The sequence below is a fragment of the Trachemys scripta genome, chromosome 2 (assembly GCF_013100865.1).
Source record: "Trachemys scripta elegans isolate TJP31775 chromosome 2, CAS_Tse_1.0, whole genome shotgun sequence".
Taxonomy (NCBI): Eukaryota; Metazoa; Chordata; order Testudines; family Emydidae; genus Trachemys; species Trachemys scripta.
Genome location: NC_048299.1, coordinates 59,161,162 through 59,182,879, shown reverse-complemented (window position 1 = coordinate 59,182,879; position 21,718 = coordinate 59,161,162). Strand labels below are relative to the sequence as shown.

The window sequence follows — 21,718 nt, the reverse complement described above, 5'->3', positions numbered from 1 at the left end:
CTTGTCAAACTGTCTGAAATGGGCCATCTTGATTATCACTACAAATGTGTTTTTTTCTCCTGCTGATAATTGTTCATCTTAATTAATTAGCCTCTCACAGTTGGTAGGGTAACTCCCACCTTTTCATGTTCTCTGTATGTGTGTATATATATATCCTTACTGTATGTCCCATTCTATGCAGCCGATCAAGTGGACTGTAGCCCACGAAATCTTATGCTCAAATAAATTTGTTAGTCTCTAAGGTGCCACAAGTATTCCTGTTCTTTTTGCGGATACAGACTAACACGGCTGCTACTCTGAAACCTGTAAAAATACTGGATCATCCTACTGTGTAATTTATGGCTTGTTTTCTCTCTCTAACCAGTTTAGCTAGATGTTAATAAATATTACATCTGAAAGGTCACAGAACATCCTCATTTTTGTTCAGATTTATTTCAGCTGTCATTTATACAGATGCCAACAATTCTATCTGCTGTAATGCCTTATGATTTTATACTTTCAAAATGGACAGGCTGGAAGTACTCTCATCTGGTGGAGCTGATGCATCCCTTTCACAATCCCCCAGGACTTAACTTTGCCATTTCCCAGTGAAGTCTATGTGACTGTTTACCCTTATCTGCACACATGGTAAAACACCACATCATGGATATTATGCTGAGGAGTGGATGGAGGGAAAATCATGGAATACATTTACACCAAGAGAAGGTTAATCTTAATGAGAATGATCAATAGAAAAATGCACAGCCCAGAAATATGCCAAAACACATCTAGGGAGACCACATTCTTCACATTCTAGAGGCAACAAAACCTTTAAACATAAAACTAGTACTTACGGCTGCAGAGAGAACATGAATGTGAACCAATACAGTGCTTTCTTCTTGAGTTCACACCCAGATACTGACTCAGTAACACTATGGTGGAAATCTTGGCCTTCCTTTTATGGGTGCAGGGGTTCTGAGATGTAGTTTGGCTGCACAGAGGGTGGGTGGGTGGAATAGGATGTGGGGAGCCCATACACATGGAATATAGTCTGATCAGCCTGGAGCACAGCTCTGCTGCATTTCCTACACCTTGCTTGTAGCGAGGGCTTTGGGGGCATGCCATGGTAGAGCTGGGAGAATGTGATCATTGAATTCACTACCATAAGATTACAGTCATTTCACTAGGCAGAACAAGCATCGAAGCCCAAGGTAAGTGTGGCTACAGCGAGTGAGAATTCTTTCCTGCTCGTTCCCTTAGGGAAATCCAGCCACTTTGGCCACATGCTGGATTGAGGATTTGGCCCTACGTCAGTGAACTATCCCTGGTTCATATCCGTGAGGTGTTAAGATTTTCATGATCATTGGGGGAGGGATAGCTCAGTGGTTTGAACATTGGCCTGCTAAACCCAGGGTTGTGAGTTCAATCCTTGAGGGGGCCATTTAGGGAACGGGGGTAAAAATTTCTGTGGGGATTCATCCTGCTTTGAGCAGGGGATTGGACTGGATGACCTCCTGAGGTCCCTTCCAACCCTGATGGTCTATGGGTATGTCTTCACTACCCGCTGGATCGGCGGGTAGTAATCTATCTATCGGGGATCGATAAATCGCGTCTCATCTAGATGCGATAAATCGCGTCTCATCTAGATGCGATAAATCGATCCCTGAACGCGCTCCCCATCGACTCTGAAACTCTACCAGAGCGAGAGGCGGTAGCAGAGTCGATGGGGGAGCCGTGGCCGTCAATCCTGCGCCGTGAGACTCGAGGTAAATCGATCTAAGATACGTCTACTTCAGCGACGCTATTCACGTAGCTGAAGTTGCATATCCTAGATCGATTCTTTCCCCCCCCCCCCCCAGTGTAGACCAGCCTTATGAAATGGTAACTATTTAATTAGCCAATGTTTTTATCAACATGATCAGCAATGTACTTGAGCCAGTGTGGCTGGAGGAATTGTAAAGAACATTTCACAGAAGCAAATGGTTTTTTTATAAAATATTTGATTGGGGGTGACAGCAGCAGGATCTTCAAGGTTGGTGGCTTGAGAGGAATAGGGTGCAGTGACTGAAAACTTAAGGGGAAAGGAAGATGTGGAAGAAAAGATAGGGGGGGAGTAGGGAAAAAAGTGACAATTTAAAGAAGGTGAATGTTTTTTTTTTTAAGAATACAAAAGACAAACATGCAGTTAACTTCCAACACATTAATAAATTGTCTAATCTAGTATGTGTTGAGTTAAAATGTCAGACTTCACAAAACATTTCCACATATCCTATAGGATTAAATTCTACAGCATGTGGTATATTTTCTACAGATTGCCAATGGCCATTATAATAGACCAAGCATCAACAATGCGCACAAACAACCCACTACACAGTTCCTACTCCTTCGGAGCTTCCAGTCTAAACTGGACACAACACTTTCATGAACCACATTTGCTGTACTTACATTATGTTGTCCAAGTGTCCTACAGTAGTCTCCATTTTAAAAGTCAGCCTTTGCCACACAATGACTTGAGATGCTACTACTACTGCCTCTAAGTATAAGGATACGTTTTGACATTCGAGATACACTAGCCCTGTACAGTAGCTCTTTGCAAATGTTAAATTTTTAATAAAATTGTTTTAAGTTTCCCATCTTGCAAATGCTTATGTCCATGCTTAAGTTGACACGCATGACTTAGTTCCATTGGGTTATGCATATGCACAAGAATTTTTAGGACCAGGGCCTAAGTCTGTAAATCAAGTCAAGTAGAAAGCTGTAATATATCACTATGTGGGGTACACTTTTGATTCTCTCCCCCTCCCCCCTCGTATCTGCAACACCCCTCTTTATTTGTTACTGAGAAAAACTACAGGAGTACTTGTGGCACCTTAGAGACTAACCAATTTATTAGAGCATAAGCTTTCATGGACTACAGCCCACTTCTTCGGATGCATACAGAGTGGAAAACACGGCTGCTACTCTGAAACCTGAGAAAAACTAGTTCTTAATATTATGCGTCAGACTCTCAAATTCTATAAATCAGCATAGCTGCATTGAACTCAATGGAAGTATGCTGATTTACACCTGAAGATTTGGCCCCTTGAATTTACTGATGCAACTTTTACAGTTTTTGGAAAAACAAGAACAGTGAATTCCTGAACTTGTACCTACAGTAATTTACACCAGCTGAAGTTCTGGTCTGTACCTCCATAGACTTCAACAGTGATTTGACTTCTTGTAACTTGTTGAGACATTACTTTCTCTTATTAAACTTTATTTGAAATGCTTCCTGTAATTCCATTTTAACGTCTGTTGCCCCAAGGCCAATGATAGTAATCAGAAAATAATGACATTTGCATAATTAACAATACTTTTCTTTTACCAAAAATTGAGTTAGCTGTATCACCAAACATATCATTACTGGAATATTTAAAAATAGCATGAAAAGATTTGATCTTAAGGAAAGACTGCACTAGAAACTAGTTTAAAAAAAAGTATTACAATAGGTGGCTTAAAAGGTATTTTTCTCTTTGTTTTTTGTCAGAAAATTGCTGCAATGTCTGGAATTTTGGAAAGATTACATGGATTTATCACTAGACAAGATCCTATCTACAGCTGAAAGAGAGAAGTGATTTACCATTGTGAAATGGTGCCAGACACAAAAGTAAACAGTCCTTGTCAAACTGAAGATGGAGTGAAGTCAAGAGATCATCCTTCTTGTATTCAGTGTATGCCACTTACCCATTAGTCAAAGAAACAAATCTTCTGGAAGCAGCTAAAGACACAGAATTGTTAAATAGCTTTGAAAAAGACTGCATTTTCTTAAAGGTTTTAAAATACTGAGCTTTATCCTGCAATCCTTACTCAGGCAAAGCCCCCACAGATTCCAATGGGAGCTTTGGCCAAGTAAGGACAATCTGAGGAGGCCAATTACAACAAGTGTAATTTATTCTAAAGGAAAATAAAATTATATATCAGTAGTTATTTGATTTAGTACTATATATATACCAAAACATGGCAAACCCACTCCCTTCTCTGTCCTAAACTGCTACCTAGCCTTCTTTCAGAAAATAAACAAAATCCAGGCTTTTGTGTCTGCCAGATTAAATGTTGGGGCAGGGAGGACAAAATGAAGCTAGCAGAAGATGGATGCTCATTGCCTAGTTATCCAATGCAGTGTTTGTCCAAAACAAGTTGACTGCTTCAGTGTGTTTAAGCTATAGAAACTCTGGCTCAAACAAACCCATCCTTTTTGCCCTGTTGTACAGTGAGAGTCTTTTGTTCAGGGGCACTTGAAAGGTGTTCAACTGTCTTTATTCAGAAAATAATTTAAACCTCCTGCAACAGGGTGCTGAGCAGAAAGACCGCAGAATCAGCCCCCTGCCACACCAGCCCCATTTAGGTGAATAAACTGGAGCTGGCTGGAAAGAACCTGCCCTAATTGGGGAATGAGAGCCAGCTGCCAGCCCAATTAGCCCAGGGCTATATAAGAGGCTGGGAAGAGGGAAGCCAGGCCAGGCCAGGCAGCAAGTGCCTGCCTTGGGGTTCAGCCACCAGGAACCTAGAGCTGTGTATGCTGTATGGTGAGAAGGTGGTGGGAACACAAACCTGTAAATAAAAGCACCAGTGGTTTCAGAACCCAGGGGTCTCTGAGTGACTTTATCTGAGCCTAGCAGAGCCAGGTGTGCTCTGTTACACCTCCTTCCAACCAAATTTGCAGCTGGTAAGAGGCCCTGACAGGAAGTAGTCACATGTTCAAAGAGCTGTGCAAAATTGAAGTACTCCAGAAATGTTATTACTTTTCATTAATACTGGGCTGACAAGGGTGTACACAAATGCCAGCGCCTACCCACGACTTTGAAATGACAGGGGGATAAAAGGATGTATAAAATTCATGGAAATTAAGTATGTGGGCAGGAAGTCCTGGTAAAGAGAACAAGGGAGTGCTCACTTTGCCTGGACCAGTTAATCATTTTTTCCTGTTAGCTTAACGTTGGCTAGCAGGACATAACTCCTCTTCCCTCTCGATCAAAGGCTGCATCACTTATGTCCTGATGCACAGCCAGTAATTCCTGGAGGGCCGTGGTTCAGTCTCATCAATCCAGGCTTAGGGTATGTCTACACTACGAGAGTAGTTCGATTTTACTTAAAGCGAATTTGTGGAAACGATATTACAAAGTCGAACATGTGTATCCACACTAAGGACAGTAATTCGACTTTGTGAGCCCACACTAATGGGGCAAGCGTCGACATTGGAAGCGGTGCATTGTGGGTAGCTATCCCACAGTTCCCGCAGTCCCCGCTGCCCATTGGAATTCTGGGTCAAGCCCCCAATGCCTGCTGGGGCAAAAATGTGTCGGGTGGTTTTGGGTAACTGTCGTCATTCAACCCTCACTCCCGCTCTCCCTCCATGAAAGCGCCAGCAGGCAATCAGTTCGTGCACTTTTCTGGTGATTGACAGCGCAGATGCCACAGCACTGCAAGCATGGAGCCCGCTGCGACCATCGCTGCAATTGTGGCCGTTGTCAACACCTCACACCTTATCATCCACCTTTTTCAGAGGCAGATGCTGAGAAATCGGGTGAGGAGGCTACAGCAGCGCGGTGAGGACATTAAATCTGAGAGGGGCACAGACCTGTCACAAAGCACGGGACCCCGCGCCGTGAACATCATGGTGGCAATGGGTCATGTTGATGCTGTGGAACGGCGATTCTGGGCCCGGGAAACAAGCACGGACTGGTGGGACCGCATAGTGCTGCAGGTCTGGGATGAATCACAGTGGCTGCGAAACTTTTGGATGCGTAAGGGAACTTTTCTGGAACTCTGTGAGTTGCTGTCCCCTGCCCTGAAGCGCAAGGACACCCGGATGCGAGCAACCCTGACTGTCCAGAAGCGAGTGGCCATAGCCCTCTGGAAGCTTGCAACGCCAGACAGCTACTGGTCAGTCGCGAATCGCTTTGGAGTGGGCAAATCTACCGTGGGGGTTGCTGTGATGCAAGTAGCCAACGCAATCGTTGAGCTACTGCTCTCAAAGGTAGTGACTCTGGGAAATGTGCAGGTGATTATAGATGGCTTCGCTACGATGGGATTCCCAAACTGCGGTGGGGCTATAGATGGAACTCTCATCCCTATTCTGGGACCGGACTACCGGCCAGCCAGTACATTAACCAAAAGGGCTACTTTTCAATGGTGCTGAAAGCATTGGTAGACCATAGGGGACCTTTTACCAACATCAATGTCGGATGGCCGGGCAAGGTTCATGATGCTCGCGTTTTCAGGAACTCTGGTCTGTTTAGACGGCTGCAGGAAGGTATTTACTTCCCGGACCACAAAATAACTGTTGGGGATGTGGAGATGCCTATAGTGATCCTTGGGGACCCAGCCTACCCGCTAATGCCCTGGCTCATGAAGCCCTATACAGGCGCCCTGGACAGTGAAAAAGAACTCTTCAACTACCATCTGAGCAAGTGCAGAATGGTGGGGGAGTGTGCTTTTGGACGTCTCAAGGGGAGATGGAGAAGCTTACTGACTCGCTCTGATCTCAGCGAAACCAATATCCCCATTGTTATTGCAGCTTGCTGTGTGCTCCACAATCTCTGTGAGAGCAAGGGGGAGACGTTTATGGCGGGGTGGGAGGTTGAGACAAATCACCTGGCTGCTGATTACGCCCAGCCAGACACCCGGGCGATTAGAAGAGCCCAGCGGGACGCGCTGTGCATCCGGGAAGCTTTGAAAGCTAGGTTCCAGAGTGAGCAGGGTAATCTGTGACTATTACGTTTGTTTAAACAGAAGCTGAACCTGTCCCCGTTTCTTTACCGAGTTAATGTTGACTATCCTCTCCAGTTACCAACCCCCTTCCCCCCCTTCTAACACACCTTTAAAAATAAAATAAATGAAACTTTGTTCATTAACACCGTTTTCTTTATTAAGGATTTCATGGTAAAGTGTTGAAACTGAGACGCAGACTGTGGTGGGGAGCGGGTGTAGTGATGGAAAGGATGCTTCTAAACTCGAGGAATGACAGGCTCCTGCTCCTAGAGCGGTCCACAGTGGTGGACTGGTTGTTTCAACGGAGCCTGCCACCCATCCTGTTCGGGACTCTGTGTGTGGGGGCTATGTGACTTTATGGCAGGGGAGGGCGGTTACAGATCCCCTGCTGCGTGGCTCTGTCATCCAGGCTAAGGACCACTGCATAAGATCTGTAATCGCCCTCCCCCGCCACAAACTCACATAGCCCCCCCACACAGAACACGAAAACCACCTCCCAGACTGACCAGTGTGCCTAGTGACTGCAATGTGTGTGTGACCTTCTGCTGAACCTGCCCCCGTGTCTGTACCCTGGTAAAGGTGACTGTCCTCTCCAATTACCAACCCTCTTCTCCCCCCTTCAAACACACTGTCCTCTAAAAGAACATGAGGGAAACAGTAATTAACAGAAACTTATTTTTTATTAACAACTACACAGTTAGGGGATGACACTGGGACGGGGCTTGGGTGAGGTGCTTTTGGAGGGAAGTAAAGGACTTATCAAATCTTTGGGAATGAGAGCCTTCTGCTACTTGAGCAGTCTGCAGGGGTGGAGTGACTGTTTTCACGGCCCCTGCCGCCCCTCCTTCTTGGGACTTTGGGGGCGGGGCGGATGGGACTTTGTGGCGGGGGAGGGCGGTTAGAGATAGAATGCAGTGGGGCTCTGTCCTCCTGCCTCCGGTCCTGCAGAACATCTACAAGGCGCCGGAGCATGTCCGTTTGCTCCGTCATTAGTCCAAGCAGCGTTTGAGTCGCCTGCTGGTCTTCTTGCCGCCACTTGTCCTCCCGTTCGCTGTGTGCTCGCTGGTATTGCGACATGTTCTCCCTCCACTGGATCTGCTGTGCCGCCTTGGCTTGGGAGCAGCCCATAAGTTCTGAGAACATTTCGTCCCGTGTCCTTCTCTTTCGTCGCCTGATCTGCGCCAGCCTCTGGGAGGGGGATGGCGGGGTAGCTCGGGAGACACTCGCAGCTGTGGTATGGGAAAAAGGGAGTGAATTCCTCACAAAGATACAGTTTTGCGAACCAGGAATATAGTCTTTCTCTGTGAACAAGACCATGCACAGTACCTATCACATGCGCACTCAGTATAAGGTCAAATTTTCGGCCTTCCCATTGAGTGCCTGGGGTCTTGCTGTACAGATCCCACAAGTGGGGCCGGACAACAGAATTCGGCTAGCAGGCGGACATGGTAAGCCGCAGACTTTTGGCTGCTTAAAGCTTAATTTATAGCAGTGCCCTCCTTTCACATTCCAAGCAATGCTCCTAGCGTTGGCCAGTTCCTGCGCCGGCAATCCGGCCAGCATGAACTCTGCCCCTGTCCCACCCCCCTCGCAGCTGTCCCCGGGAAAGATCCCTGCATGCTGCCCCTAACCCGCCTCCACCGCGTGGCTGTAAACCGCCAGTTACAGTTATGTAAAGGAACAGGCAATCAGTCCCAATACTAACATTCCCCTAATTCAAAGCAGGTCACCATGAGTGATATCACTCTGATGAGGATTTTGGAGACAGAGAAAGACCGCATGCTGTGTGAATGCCACCAAACACCAGGACCGTATGCCGCCATGCTTTGCGAAGCAATGATCCCGGAGTACTTGCTGCTAGCCTGGCGCGGAAAAGTTTCCTACCATGGAGGACGCAATAAGGCCGCTCTCCCCAGGAACCTGATGCAAAGGCTTTCACATTACCTCCAGGAGAGCTTCGTGGAGATGTCCCAGGAGGATTTCTGCTCTATCCCCGGACATATTGACAGAATTTTCCAGTAGCTGCACTGGCAAGGACTAAAAACTAAACCGCCTAGGGCAAACTAATCATGAAAAACCCATTGTTAAGATACCATTCCTATTCTGTTCAAAATAAATATTTAAAACACTTACCTACTGATGTTTCCCCTGATTCACGGTTCAGGTTACTGCCTTGGGAGGGTTGGTAGGGGATCTCCGTGAGGGTGATGAAGAGATCCTGGCTGTTGGGGAAATCAGCGTTGAAAGCGCTGTCAACTGCCTCGTCTTCCCCTTCCTCATCTTCCCCGTCCGCGAACATCTCCGAGGAAGCGGCCGTCGACAATACCCCATCGTCAGAGTCCACGGACAGTGGTGGGGTAGTGGTGGCAGCCGCACCTAGAATGGAATGCAGTGCCTCGTAGAAATGGCATGTCTGGGGCTGGGATCCGGAGCGTCCGTTTGACTCTTTGGTCTTCTGGTACCCTTGTCTCAGCTCCTTGATTTTCACGCAGCACTGCGTTGCATCCCGGCTGTATCCTCTCTCCATCATGGCTTTTGAGATCTTCTTGTAGATCTTCACCTTCCGTTTTTTCGATCGCAGCTCCGAAAGCACGGACTCATCACCCCACACAGCGATCAGATCCAAGACTTCCCGATCAGTCCAAGCTGGGGCCCTCTTTCTATTCTGCGATTGCATGGTCACCTCTGCTGGAGAGCTCTGCATCGTTGCCAGTGCTACTGAGCTCGCCACAATGTCCAAACAGGAAATGAGATTCAAACTGGCCAGACAGGAAAAGAAATTCAAATTTTCCTGGGGCTTTTCCTGTGTGGCTGGTGGCTGGTCAGAGCATCCAAGCTCGGACTGCTGTCCAGAGCGTCAACGGAGTGGTGCTCTGTGGGATAGCTCCCGGAGCTATTAGCGTTGAATTCCATCCACACCTACCCTAATTCTACATGGCCAAGTCGAATATAGCGCTACTCCCCTCGTCGGGGAGGAGTACAGAAATCGATTTAAAGAGACCTCTATGTCGAAATAAATAGCTTCATTGTGTGGACGGGTGCAGGGTTAATTCGCGTTAACGCTGCTAAATTCGACATAACCTCCTAGTGTAGACCAGGCCTTAGACCTGTCCCATGGAAGGTAGTATGTCTCCAACTGCTGCAAAGTGAAAAGGCCACAGCCACCTATAAGAAAGCCATCGATGGAGGCTACTTGCATCATCTTCCTCAGCAGCCGCTCATCTGCTTACCTTCTAACCTAACCCTCCATTCAGCTCTACAGAAAGCTCAAAAGGAGAGAAGAGCTGGAGTGTTTGTTAGAACCCTGTGACTGAACGCCAAGCTTACGCTGTAAACTCTTTGAGGAGGGACCCTCTCTCTGCTCTGGGCTTTGACAGTGTCTAGTGCAATGGGGCTCTGGTTTCTAGGTACTACTGCAATAGAAATAGGCTAGGCAGAATTAGATTTTTTTTATATAACTGACTGTTTTTAAGCACATTCTTATCAACTTAAATTTTCACAGTCATGCAAAATGCTGGGGTTTAAGGATGTTTTATTTTTTATTTATTTAAATGTTCACAGTTCCAGGAAATTATGGGGGAGGTGTTATCAGACTATGAGTGGAGTCAGACAATTGTTTAATGACCTTAAAGTTAAAGCTATATAACCACTAAAACACAAACCATCAACATCACATGAAAATATACAAAGTAAACAGATTTGCATTAAACTCCAATAAGTTCTTAGAAAGCATTTGTCTTTCTTTGCTTATCTATACATTCCAATTAGCAAGGGCAAGATTTTTTCATGGCTTCTGCGTGTAGGGTAAAATTGACTCTATTGACATTTATCAATAAAAATGTTAACTTTTCAAGCCTAAATACAAATAGTAATAATTATCTGGAATTGGGCAGTTTTGGCCATTTCCAATATTCCATTAGCATTCTGAGGTGGCTCTTAAATCTCTCCCCTTCTGCTTCCTCACAGGTAGCCTCTTTGGTTTCCAGTTTAGCCCCTGTGTATTTGTTCACCATACCTGGCATCTAATTTCCTACACAACTGGCCACCCTTGTAATTTTCAGCAATATGCCTCCAGTGTTGCCAGCTCTTCTGATTTTATGGCAAGACTCCCAATATTTGGTGTATGAAGCCCCAGCTCCTGGAATCATGTAATTATGCAAGAATCTCAGCTTTCAAATAAAAGGAAACAATAAGTGAGTTATTGTTGGGAAGAAAAGCTAGAAAACTTGACCCAAGTGGCCCCTAAAGGCTCAGAACCAGATTCTATTTATTTCAAATAAATTTTGTAGGATGATGCTTATTTTCAAACATTTGAGATTGGTAAATCTGTGTCCCATATCTCCATGCTGCAAACATTATCAGCTTATGAACTTCTACACTTTAGACACTAGGTGTCGTCAGAGCACATGCCAATTCTGCAGTGACAAGGAAAAACTGGTTGTGGTCTGTGTAGAAAAAAGACTGAAGAAGATGAGAGAGAGCAAAAGAGAGGATTTTATTGAAGAAAATGGGAGAAGGAGAAAACAACACAAAGAAGGAAAATGGGGAAGGGAAAGAGAGCAAAGAGAATAGAGCTTTTCATACAGAATGTTTTTCTGATAGAAAATGCCAATTTTATCACAATTAAAATGTTCCAAAAGAACGTGTCCATTTTGATGAAATGCAAGTGGAACCCTACCTGGTCTCCTGCCAAACTGCATCAGCTCACCTGGTGGGGATCCTGGAGTTCTAGGCTCCCTGTTCCTCAGCAGCCTGGAAGCACTGGGGCTCCTAGGCTTTCCAACCAGCTGGCAGCTCGGGCAGCCTTGGAGACATTTCTAAAAGGTCAAATACCATTTTGATTTTTTTCTAAATTAAATTTTCAAATTCTTTTTCTGTGGGAAATTTCAGAATTTTGGTTTCTGTTGTTTCGGAATGAAATGTTGGAGTTTCCCATAGAATGGGAATTCCAGTTTTAGCCAGCTCTAGAGGAGAAATTACACTGAACATAAAATGACATTGAGAAAGTCAGAAGGAAGGAAGAGGGACAGCAGGATCCTAGCAATAATAAATGAAGGAACAGAAAAAGGAAAGCAAAAAAGGGAGAGACTGTATGTTAAGTTTCTAAAACTGGCTCCCCACACCAGTATAATACATATGCAAGTGGGTCTGGTAAATTGTGAGCAGCTGTAGTCAAGTGTTGTGAGCTGTTTGGAAAATACTGCCCACACTCCATGTGCCCACTAATCAGGACTTAGCTTGGTTGTGGTGTGTGTGCAAAAAAGAGAGAGGGTCATATGAGTTAGATCAACCCTGCAGAGTTTTTACCAGGTTGGTGAGAAGGGGAGTCTTTATTCCAGTCGTGATCCACTCTGCAGAGGACATGAGCTTCTCAACAACAGCCAGAGCTCCACTCCTGCTGATCAATTAACTCCATCTGCTTTTCCAGTTTCAAAGGCTCATCTCCAAACACCACCCTGAGGCTAACCTCTTCTCCCTAGTTCTTCTGCCCACTGGCCTTTAGCTTTAAATCTGCCCCTGATGCCACATAATTGACACAGTTAACAGAATCAGCACAAATGGCACCAAATGTATTAGCTCTTTGGATTAGTAACATAAATGTTTTAACAAAATAATTATGTAATAACCTACGCTGTGTTATTAGAATCATATTATTAATCAATTATAGTGCAGGAGCACCTAAAAGGCCACAACCAGGGTGCGCCCCATTGTGCCAGATGCTATACAAATACATAATCGTAACAGTCATTGCACCAAAGAACGTAGCGTCCCAAAGATATATTGGTGTAGATATATAAAGATGAATGGCCTGATTTTCAGACATGCTGAGCACGCACAACTCCACCTGGAGTTAACAGCTTGGATTCTCAGCACTTTTGGAAATCAAGCCCTAATATTTCTTATTCTAGTATAGTCTGTTCTTTACTTCATAAACTATGTGAAGGCAAAAAGAACGAGGAGTACTTGTGACACCTTAGAGACTAACAAATATAGATTAAAATTTGGAACCAAACTTCTTGACAGTATCTCTAAAAATTATAAGCTTCTGTCTTATACATTTAGGAGATTGCCTTCACATATTTCAAAGTGGTAGCTGTGTTAGTCTGTATCAGCAAAAAGAACGAGGAGTACTTGTGGCACCTTAAAGACTAACAAATTTATTTGAGCATAAGCTTTTGTGGGCTAAAACTCACTTCATCGGATGCATGCAGTGGAAAAGACAGTAGGAAGATATATATACACAGAGGGCATGAAAAAATGGGTGTTGCCTCGTTCTTTTTGTTGATACAGACTAACATGGCTACCACTCTGAAATATGTGAAGGCAATCTCCTAAATGTATAAGACAGAAGCTTATAATTTTTAGAGATACTGTCAAGAAGTTTGGTTCCAAATTTTAACCTATATTTGCAAAAATTCTTATCTTCTGGTGTGGAATATTTAAATACTTTGGATTTTTTTAAGTTTATGTAGGACCTACATAAAAATGTTTTGTGCTCTTATCTGTGGTCTTCAAAGCTATTTCTTTTGCTTTATTTATGCTAAAATCCTAATATTCAATATCTTGAACAATGCAGCAGTCAGATGGTCATTAATAAAACATTAAAAAGACCAGATGGTTCTTAATAAAGTATTATTGAAGCAACCTTGGAAGTAGGCAAGTAACATTATCCATTCCTAACCCTTAATTTACCACTCTTACTCTTACTAATTTACCACAGGAAATAAAGAGGACATTTCTATGTTTTACATTTAGTCCATGTTTTATGGTTTTAGTATCACTTAGCTACTGAAGGATTGAGTTTATCAGACTTCTTATTGCATATATTCTCCATTATATTATATGAGAGGCATAGGTGAATGGTTCCTAAAGCAACCAGCAACCAAAACACTATGCCACTTACTAGGAAGGAACCAACGTCTTCTTTCTGCCATATTTGACCAATCTCCTCCTTCAATCTTCTGATCTAAGAACCATTATATTTTTAGGTCTTCAAGGGCAGATCTTTAAAAAGGTCTGGCAATCTCAAAATCCCATCTCTGATCCTCTCCAACCTTTCCTTGAGGAAGAGGAAAAAAAGTTTTAGCAATGACATGTGGGAGTCCAACAATATAATGTACTTCTCAGCTATAACTAAATATGGTAACTTCGTTCTCAAAGCCAAGTTCAACATCCCAGACACAAGTGGTGACTTCTGCATTACATTTATATCAACTAACAAAGCTATATTGAAGCACATCTGTCTGTCTATCTAGGCTCCTTTATGTCCTTCATCACCATAGTATCCAAGTGCCTTCTCCTTGAAAAGATCTGTAAACAATTCTCTTTCCCTTCCCCTCCTCCTGTAAGGGTAGCTAATAAGCGCACAAGCAAATTTGTTAAAATAGCTCCTAAATGTCTTCTGCCTCTAACTTTCTTCATTGGCCTTTTAACCACTGTGTCTGTTAGAAATACTCTGAGCAGTTTCAGTAACATGTGTTTGTTAAACACACTGCTGGCCGCTGGTGCTTTGGTAGAGCTGTCAACATTGCTACCACCAACAGCAATGGTGGGAAATTTAAAAAAAAAAAAATCTTAGATTCTTCCTAGTAAACAAAAACAAGCAAGATTTGGGGGATTGTTTGTTTTTTAATGAAAATCTACTCAGATATTTTTCATATGAAATGAAAATGCCAAATGCAGGGGGCACCCAATTGCTCATCTCTTTGTTGGTTATCTTTAAACAGGAAATTTGCTCCACAAAACAGCCATAAATTCTAAATAAAAACCAAAAAGGTCCCCCGGCTTTCTTCTTCATCCTACTTCCCGGAAGGAATCTAGACCAGTGGAACCTTCTCCAGCCAATTTGATGGTTGAGAGGCCTGAAATGGAACCAGAGAGAGCTGTGCAAGATTTCTTAAAGTCTTACTAGAAAGAAATCATGCAGCATATATATATATATATATTAATTGTTCTCTAATAGGCACAGATGCAGATGGTAAAACCTCTGAATGACAATTAATAGGACTTTTATTCTGTAGATATTAATACATGCACATAATTAAAGGATTGAAGAGAAGTACAAATCAGGCCATAGATCTACAGTACTGACTATTTTCTGTCTAAGAAATTTCCCTTTACAGCTAATTTTATGCTTACATCAATGATTAAAAAATAAATCAGCGTCATACTACTATATAAAATAAAAATATAAGCTGTAGCATTAAGCAGTGCAAGGAAGTACTCTTTCTACAATACGACACCTGGTGGCTTTTAAATCTTATTTACTCTCTTACCATAGTTCAGACACAATGTGAGAGGATTCTCACACCAAGGCATTTGAGGAACATCTTAATACTTTTCAATTTTTCACTTCATACTTCTCTGCCCTCATGTTGTATGGGTCATTATTTACAGGTGAAGTGTATTTTCCATTGGTGAAATGCTGTGCTATATCTTTTTCAGTTCTTGATCCGCTTGCCTCATTTAGTCTCCTTTTTGTTTGTTTGTTTGTTTTTTGTTTTTCATTTGGGTGATGTAACCAATTGGGTTACCTCCCTGTCCTGTGCTGACTGTTGTTCTGTCCTGTGTCACACTGGCCACATGTTTACAGTTTTCGTCTGGTTCAGCTGGTAGTGCATTTCCTTCATGCAGCTCTATACAATGGACTTCATGCTTCAGCTGTTGTACCATCAAGAAGTTCAGAATGTGGCAAAGAGATTCTTACACAGGCTCTCTGATAGACTGTATTTCCTCAGAGCTTTGGCCTCTGTGTTGGCTTCTTGTTCACCAGTGAAGTAATTTCATAAAAATGACCACACTGGGTCAGACTAATGATCCATCTAGCCCAGTATCTTGTTTTCCGATAGTGGCCAGTGCCCGGTGCTTCAGAGGGTATGAACAGAACAGGGCATTTATCAAATGATCCATCCCTGTCGTCCAGCCCCAGCTTCTGGCACTCAGGGGCTTAGGAACACCCAAAGCATGAGGTTGCATCCCTGAGCATCTTGGCTAATAGCCATTGATGGACCTATTCCCCATGAACTTGTCTAATTTTTTTAACCCATTTATACTTTTGGCCTTCAAAACATCCGCTGGCAATGAGTTCCGCAGGTTGACTGTGCATTGTGTGAAGAAATACTTCCTTATGTTTTAAACCTGCTGCCTGTTAATTTCATTAGGTGACCTGTGGTTCTTGTGTTAAGGGAAGGGGTAAATAACACTTCCTTATTTACTTTCTACATACCATTCATGATTGTATAGAGCTCCATCACATCTCTTTTTAGTCCTCGCTTGTCTCAGTTGAACAGTCCCAGTATTTTTAATCTCTCTTTGTATGGAAGCTGTTCCATACCCCAATCATTTTTGTTATCCTTTTCCATACTTTTGCCAATTCTAATATATTGTTTTTGAGATGACCAAACCACATGCAATATTCAAGATGTGGGTATATCATGGATTTCTGTAGTGTCATATTTTCTGTCTTATTATCTATCCCTCTGGTAGTGGTTCCTAACACGGTTAGCTTTTTTGTCTGCTGCTGCACATCAAGCAGATGGTTTCAGGAACTATCCACAATGATTCCAAGATCTCTTTCTTCTTTCTATCAGTTTCAACTGCCCTACATGTCTGAACATCACATATTTATATTCTGACTGAAGTACGAGTGATTACTCATCTGCCTCAGGCATCCTTCCATATTCAGTGTTCCAGAGATCAGGTTTGCCACCAGTGTAGAATGTGTGAAAACTGATAGAACTGTATGGTCTTGAGCTATCAGAATGATGATGCCTAGACCTAAATTACACTTACTTTGGTTGGAAGAGACACTATCTCAAAACTGTCAGGATTCCTGCCATGTTGCAGATTGGATAGATGACAGCTGGCTGAACTTAAACACTGGTAAGATGGAAATATCACTGGGGGAGTGAGGAGGATTTCACTTGTTCAGCAGAGATCCTGACTATCAATAAGAGACACCCTAAGCTGGCTGACAAGATGCACAATTTGTGGATACTTTTTTTTTTTTCCTATTGACGTTTCCACGGTGATCCATTTCACTGACATCTTGGCTGGATTTCTCAAATGAGCTTTACTAAGCACTTCCATGTACAATTACTCAGAGGTTGTAACTGCAAAGAGACCCATCAACAAGAACGGATGACATCTATGGGTGGCTGGTGGGGGAGATTCTTACTGTCGTAGAGATTTGGTGATTCTGCAACTGTGGCCTGATCCTGAGAGAGGCTGAGCACTTGCACTGAAGTCAGAGAGAGCTGCGGATGCTGAGTCTCTCTCAGGATTAGGCTCTATTTTAAGGGATGGGCTATGGTAGGGATTTTTGTTTTTTTCCGTCTCCGTTTTTATATTATTAGGCCGTGTTGCCTTTATAAATATTTCTCATTCGTTTTTGTTTTGTAACTTTTCACATTTTTTAGTTAGTTGCATTTCTGCTCTTTGTTGAGAAGCCTTTAGCCAGCTGGAACCATAGAAAGAAAGAAAAAAACAGTAAGTATTCTTGAGTCATTAAGGGTAATAATGAGGGCTATTAAGGGATGGAACTTCAGATCTAAACCTCACTGAAATGCATAGGAGAAGCTGGGACTTTTAGTAGGAGGGAATGAAAAACTGGTAATTGGCCTGCTTTTTTTTTTTTTTAAAGGAACCCTTACACCTAACCAGGGGCTGTTCATTAATTAAGGTCATCTGACTTTGAGATTCTTTTTGTTCCAAAGCCCAATCTTGGGTCTATTAACAGCTAGTGATTTGACATTTTTGTCATTATGACCAAGATCCTCAAAGGAATTTAGGTACCTAACTCCTATTGATTTCAATGGGTGCCTAAATACCTGGATCTGGGCCCATTTCACTGCAGCATAGAACTCCTTCCCCCAGACACTCAAGGAAGCTACCTGTTGTGTGATTTCAGAGTAGCAGCCGTGTTAGTCTGGTGTGATTCGTGAGAAAAAGGCATCTCTGATTTCTATGCAAAGTTGCACATTCCTTGAAAAAAATGACTTCCTTCTGTTTCTGCAGCCAGGTGTAAAAGCCAAATATACTTCTTTTGAATCAGACCTTTGATGTCTTTAAGAGCAAAGTTAGGAGCCCAGAGCAGAGCTACATTCAAAGATCTTATAAATATATGTGTATGGTGTCATACCAATAGTTTCACAGTGTATTTCATAAATCCCCCTGCTACATTTTATATGGTTTTTTATTTACTTGCATCTTCTTTTATATCATGTGGCTCCAGATTTGGGGCTAGATTGGGGATTGGACCTAAATTTGTTAGGAAATTGATTTCTATCTTAATTCTTATGAAAGGTGTCAGTTGGACTGCACTGGAAACTGAACAAGCAAAGTAAGTAGCAGAACAGGCTTCCCCAAGCCATCCTGACAAAACCAGCCTCCAGCATGTTATGGAAGGACTACATCTCAGAATAGGAGGGTAATTCAGTCCCCATGAGTTATTCAGTCCTTGGACTTTTTCTAAGTATGACAAAAATGCCAATTGTGATGACATCTTTTGAGTTGTAGACAACCTGGAGAACTGGGGCAGACACCACCAAACTCATTTTATATTGGCACTGAACCTCCAGCAGATTTTTGGTCACTAGTGACATGAGCCAGATTTGAATAGGTGACTTGGACTTTGTCCTCACTGATGAGACAAAGGTGGTGGGGTTTTTTTGTTTTGTTTTGTCTGTTTTTACAGCAAGGTAACTAACACACAATAGTTACCTCACTGTAAAATCTTCAATGGAGACAAAGCACTTATAGTGTTTATCGGGAGGTATCTAACTGGGTAAAAAAAAAAAAAAAAAAAAGTATATCGGGAGGTCAGTACTATCCACCCGGCCTTTGGCTGACCTTGCTTCATCTATTTCATAATAAAAATTAAAGTGCCTTGTCTCCACTGAGGTTTTACAGTGGGATAGCTCATACACATTAGTTATTATCCCTACATAAAAACACACCTACAAGTGCCTTGTATCCACTTTGGATTTTACAGCAAGATACTAATTATCTTGCTGTAAAAATACCACCTTTGTGTCAGTGAAGCTAAAGCCTTAGAGGCAATTCTAGTCCCCAGAATTATCCAATACAATACAATTATCTATACTATGTGAATAATGTTTCCCATCCTTATTAAAAACGTTAAGAGCTATAGACAAAAAGCACTACATAAGCACAAAACATTACATATTTTGTGCATGTGTAATGCCTCATGTTAACATGGCATTTTTTTAATTTGATGGATGTACCTTTCATGTTAATTTATGTTACAAACACAGTTATATTGTTTCCTGAATGGCAAGGAATGAAAATAATAGGGCTGTCAAGCAATTAAAAAAGTTAATTGTGATTGTGATTAAAAAAATTAATTGATTGTACTGTTAAATAATAATAGAATACTATTTATTTCATAGCATCATAGAAGATTAGGGTTGGAAGAGGACCTCAGGAAGTCATCTAGTCCAACCCCTGCTGAAAGCAGGACCAACCCCAACTAAATCATCCTAGCCAGGGCTTTGTCAAGCCAAGCCTTAAAAACCTCTAAGGATGGAGATTCCACCACCTCCCTAGGTAACCCATTCAAGTGCTTCATCACCCTCCTAGTGAAACAGTTTTTCCTCATATCCAACCTAGACCTCCCCCACTGCAACTTGAGACCATTGCTCCTTGTTCTGTCATCTGCCACCGTTGAGAACAGGCGAGCTTCATCATCTTTAGAGCCCCCCTTCAGGTAGTTGAAAGCGGCTATCAAATCCTCCCTCATTCTTCTCTTCTGCAGACTAAATAAGCCCAGTTCCCTCAGCTGCTCCTCATAAGTCATGTGCCCCAACTCCCTGATCATTTTCGTTGCCCTCCAGGTCTTCACTAGACCCACTAAATCAACACCCATCGACTGCAGCACTGTGGATCTCCCCATAGTGAAGACAAATCCCTAACTGCATCTACAGGGGATGGTCAGGTCAATCTAACTTTGTCAAACAGGGTGTGAAATCTTTCACAGCCTTGAGAATTGTAGGTAGGTTGATGTAATTTTAGACCAGGCCTTAGGTCCAATCCTGCAAACACTTCCTCATGTGCTTAACTCTAGAGGTTACTCCAATAATAAAGTTTCGCATGAGCATGTTTGTAGGATAGTGGCCTTACTGATCTGGTGGAACTACTACCTTGGCTCCATTACCCAGGTGTTCACACTAGAGTTGCTAATTCTGGTTGGCTGTATTGCTGGAAGTTTCATCACCTGACATAATCTTTAATTCAAAATTAATCTTTAATTCCTGGAGACCCCAGGACAATCCTGGAGCTGGGTTGGTGACACTAGTTCACAGGGTGCCTCTTTCTCAGCGCCTCTGCAGACTGTCACCGCCCTTGTGGAATGTGCGCTGCTGAGGACATGTCATAGGAAACGCTCCGCCAGAACGTGGCAGGGGAAGTAGCTGGTTTGGTAGGTTCAGTGCACCCAGACTTGCTCTGGACTCCCAGCGCTTCACAGCCGCTTCCCCTGGCGTGCAGAGCGAAACCATGATGGGAAGGACCGTTTCGGCCTCTTCTGCAGCTGGTGTTTCCCTTCCCGTGTCAGCTGCTCGCTTTGCCACAACGCCTGGCAAGAAGCTTCCTTGCCTGCCTGCCCTTGCCCTCCCACGGAGCGTGCTGCCGCCTGTCTCTTCACACACACCCCCGCAGCCAGGGAGCCACCCCCCTCCCAGGTATGTGCGTGCAAGCAGCTGATAATACCCTCCCCCCCACGCCAGTCTCGCCTTTCCAGCCCCGCTGCCGCGGCCCGGCGAACTCAGCTCACGAGTGAGGCTGTGCTGGGCGGCGCAGGCACCCGCCAATGGGCTAGAGAGCGCAGCGAGCATCGTCCTCCGCCGGGCAGGCTGCGGCCGGGCGAGCCACGGGCGTGCTGGTGAGTACGAGGCGGTGGCGGCCCCGGCATGCCGGGAAGGCGAAGGGCAGCCGCTGCCCCGCGTCTTCCCGAGGGCGCTGCAAAGGCTCCACCCAGCGCCCCCCGGCGCACTCGCCCTCCCCCCTCCCCCCTCCCGCTCTCACCCTTTGTTCGGCAGCGCGTCCCCGGGGCCGGGAGCGGCTGGTCCGAGCCCCGCTCCCCCTCGGTGTCTCCCTCCGGCGCCGGCTGCTTTTAGCGGGGCTTTAGTTCCATCCGTGCGACTTCGTGTCTGGATGCCCTGAGGGTGATTTCAGACGGGCTGGGGTCAGTCCAGCTGACCACGGGTGTGTGTATCCACGCCCCAGGGTTAAAACGGCAAGATGCTGTGTAGACACACCCTAAGGCCTAAGTATGGCTTGGGGAGGGTGGAGGGGTTAGGAGTGTGATTGATTTGTTTGTTTGTTTTTGTTTTAACTGAAATAGTTCTAGGGATACCTTGCACCACTGATTCCCCTGCCTATAAAGGGATGAACTGTACTAGCATAAGCAATTTAATCCAGTGTAAACTCTGTCCACGCTAGGGATATTTATTTTTTTTTACTGCTTTAATTGTACTGCTATAGTGAATGCAGTACAACTTTGTAGACCAGCCCTTAGAGGCAAACAGAATTGGAAACAATCAGGGCCGGCTCCAGGCACCAGCCCACCAAGCATGTGCTTGGGGCGGCGCCTGGAGGAGCCGCAACTGGACTCGCCGCCCTCCCCGCGGGGCTCCTGCCGCCGGGGGCTCTCCGCCCTCCCCTCGGCGCTCTGGCCGCCGGGGAGACCGGAGAGCCCTGGCTGGGCTCTCCGCCCTCCTCCCAGCGCTCTGGCCGCCAAGGAGAGTGGAGAGCGTCGGCCGGGCTCTCCGCCCTCCCCCCAGCGCTCTGGCCACCAGGGAGAGTGGAGAGCCCCGGCTGGGCTCTCCGCCCTCCTCCTGGCACTCTGGCCGCCGGGGCTCTCTGCCTTCCCCCCGGCGCTCTGGCCGGCGGGGAGAGCGGAGAGCCCCAGCCGAGCTCTCCGCCCTCCTCCCGACGCTCTCTCCGCCGGGGAGAGTGGAGAGCCCCGGCC

The 21,718-nt window shown here is 44.5% G+C and overlaps 1 protein-coding gene across 1 annotated transcript in view; it reads left to right on the top strand.

The window, feature by feature from the left end:
- Positions 1–20,455: 20,455 nt before the first annotated feature.
- Positions 20,456–21,718, top strand: part of GSDME (gasdermin E) — a gene marked incomplete in the record, with an annotated part of 41,519 nt that continues 40,256 nt past the window's right edge. The window contains 1 exon segment of the mRNA XM_034760650.1: positions 20,456–20,616.